This window comes from Arachis hypogaea, chromosome 14 (genome assembly GCF_003086295.3).
Source record: "Arachis hypogaea cultivar Tifrunner chromosome 14, arahy.Tifrunner.gnm2.J5K5, whole genome shotgun sequence".
NCBI lineage: Eukaryota > Viridiplantae > Streptophyta > Magnoliopsida > Fabales > Fabaceae > Arachis > Arachis hypogaea.
Genome location: NC_092049.1, coordinates 103554488 through 103557551, shown reverse-complemented (window position 1 = coordinate 103557551; position 3064 = coordinate 103554488). Strand labels below are relative to the sequence as shown.

The following is a 3064-nucleotide window of genomic DNA, read 5'->3' as shown; positions in this document are numbered from 1 at the left end:
TTGCTTCATACCAACAATCTCCGTGGGATCGACCCTTACTCACGTAAGGTTTATTACTTGGATGACCCAGTGCACTTGCTGGTTAGTTGTATCGAAGTTGTGAATGAAAAACAATTTATTAAGACGTGCGTACAGAGTTTTTGACGCCGTTGCCTGAGATCACAATTTCGTGCATCAAGTTTTTGGCGCCGTTGCCGGGGATTGTTCGAGTTTTCGGCAAGCTTTTGGTCCGGTAACATCAGTGCCAAATTTTGATCCGGCAACAACACCAAGTTTTTGGCGCCGTTGCCGGGGATTGTTCGAGTTTGGACAACTGACGGTTCATCTTGTTGCTCAGATTAGATAATTTTCTTTTTGTTTTATTTTCAAAAATTTTTCAAAAATCTTTCAAACATCTCTTATCTGTTTTCGAAAAAAAATTAAAAAAAAATGTTTTCAAAAATATATTTTTCTTCAGAATTTTTAAGAATGAATTCTAGTGTTTCATGAAGCATGTTGAAGCATGGCTGGCTGTAAAGCCATGTCCAGTTTTTCTGGATAGGGCATGTTAGGCGTGTCATGTCTGAGTTATATACTAAAGGTTGGCTGGCTATTAAGCCATGCCTGACCCTTTGATTGGAGCTTTAGATTAAAGAGCATAAGATTCCTGGAATTCATATTAAAAATTTTGGAATCCTTATTTTTCTTTTTCACACTAATTTTCGAAAAATATAAAATAAAAACACAAAAAATTAGAAAATCATAAAAAATCAAAAACATTTTGTGTTTCTTGTTTGAGTCATATGTCATGTTATAAGTTTGGTGTCAATTGCATGTTCATCTTGCATTTTTTCGAAAATTCATGCATTCATAGTGTTCTTCATGATCTTCAAGTTGTTCTTGGTAAGTCTTCTTGTTTGATCTTGATGTTTTCTTGTTTTGCATCTTTTCTTGTTTTTCATGTGCATTTTTGCATTCATAGTGTCTAAACATGAAAGATTTCTAAGTTTGGTGTCTTACATGTTTTCTTTGCATTAAAATTTTTTTCAAAAATATGTTCTTGATGTTCATCATGATCTTCATAGTGTTCTTGGTGTTCATCTTGACATTCATAGCATTTTTGCATGCATTCATTGTTTTGATCTAAAATTTCCATGCATTGAGCATTTTTAGTGTTTTTCTCTCTCATCATTAAAAATTCAAAAATAAAAAAAATATCTTCCCCTTTTTCTCTCTTAAAATTTCGAAAATTAGATTTGACTTTTTAAAAAAATTTTAAAATCTAGTTGTTTTTATGAGTCAAATCAAATTTTCAATTTAAAAATCTTATCTTTTTCAAAATCTTTTTCAAAAATAAAATCTTTTTCATTTTTCTTAGTTATTTTCGAAAATTTTAAAAATATTTTTCGAAAAATCTTTTTCTTATCTTTATCACATAGTTTTCGAAAATAACATCATCAATTAATGTTTTGATTCAAAAATTTCAAGTTTGTTACTTACTTGTTAAGAAAGATTCAAACTTTAAGTTCTAGAATCATATCTTGTGATTTCTTGTGAATCAAGTCATTAATTGTGATTTTAAAAATCAAATCTTTTTCAAAACTACTTTCAATCATATCTTTTCAAAAATATCTTCTATTCTTATCTTTTTCAAAAATTTGATTTCAAAATATCTTTTCTAACTTCCTAACTTCTTATCTTTTCAAAATTTGTTTCAACTAACTAACTAACTTTTTGTTTGTTTCTTATCTTTTTCAAAACCACCTAACTAACTCTCTCTCTCTCTCTAATTTTCGAAAATATCTCCCTCTTTTTCAAAATTTCTTTTTAATTAACTAATTATTTTAATTTTTTATTTTAATTTTCGAAAACTACTAACCTTTTTCAAAAAAAAAAAACTATTTTCGAAAATCACTAACCCTTTTTCAAAATTAATTTTCGAAAATCCTTCTCCCTCATCTCCTTCTAATTATTTATTCATCTACTAATACTTCTCTTCATCTCACATCACTGCTCCTATCCTTACCCCTATGTTTGGATTCTTCATTCTTCTTCACCCCTATTCCTTTGCTTCTTCTACTAACAATAAGGAACCTCTTTACTGTGACATAGAAGATTCCTCTTCTTTTCTTGTTCTCTTCTCTTTCTTATGAGCAGGAACAAGGAAAAAGGCATTCTTGTTGAAGCTGATCCAGAACTTGAAAGGACTCTGAGGAGAAAACTAAGAGAAGCTAAATTACAACAATCCAGAGACAACCTTATAGAAATTTTCGAACAGGAAGAGGAGATGGCAGCTGAAAATAATAATAATGCAAGGAGGATGCTTGGTGACTTTATTGCACCAAATTCCAATTTACATGGAAGAAGTATCTCCATTCCTGCCATTGGAGCAAACAACTTTGAGCTGAAACCTCAATTAGTTTCTCTGATGCAGCAGAACTGCAAGTTTCATGGACTTCCATCTGAAGATCCTTTTTCAGTTCTTAACTGAATTCTTGCAGATATGTGATACTGTTAAGACTAATGGAGTAGATCCTGAAGTCTACAGGCTCATGCTTTTCCCTTTTGCTGTAAGAGACAGAGCTAGAGTGTGGTTGGATTCTCAACCCAGAGATAGCCTGAACTATTGGGACAAGCTGGTCACGGCTTTCTTAGCCAAGTTCTTTCCTCCTCAAAAGCTGAGCAAGCTTAGAGTGGATGTTCAGACCTTCAGACAGAAGGAAGGTGAATCCCTCTATGAAGCTTGGGAAAGATACAAGCAGCTGACCAAAAAGTGTCCTTCTGACATGCTTTCAGAATGGACCATCCTGGATATATTCTATGATGGTTTATCTGAGCTATCAAAGATGTCATTGGATACTTCTGCAGGTGGATCCATTCACCTAAAGAAAACGCCTGCAGAAGCTCAAGAACTCATCGACATGGTTGCTAATAACCAGTTCATGTACACTTCTGAGAGGAATCCTGTAAGTAATGGGACGCCTATGAAGAAGGGAGTTCTTGAAATTGATACTCTGAATGCCATATTGGCTCAGAACAAAATATTGACTCAGCAAGTCAATATGATTTCTCAGAGTCTGAATGG

At 32.8% G+C, this 3064-nt stretch overlaps 1 non-coding gene across 1 annotated transcript; it reads right to left on the bottom strand.

Annotated features, from left to right (window-relative positions):
- Positions 1-2663: 2663 nt before the first annotated feature.
- LOC112746243 (small nucleolar RNA R71) lies at positions 2664-2771 on the bottom strand. The gene has a single exon (XR_003174137.1). It is a non-coding gene; the product is annotated as a small nucleolar RNA R71 (small nucleolar RNA).
- Between the last annotated feature and the right edge of the window lie 293 nt (positions 2772-3064).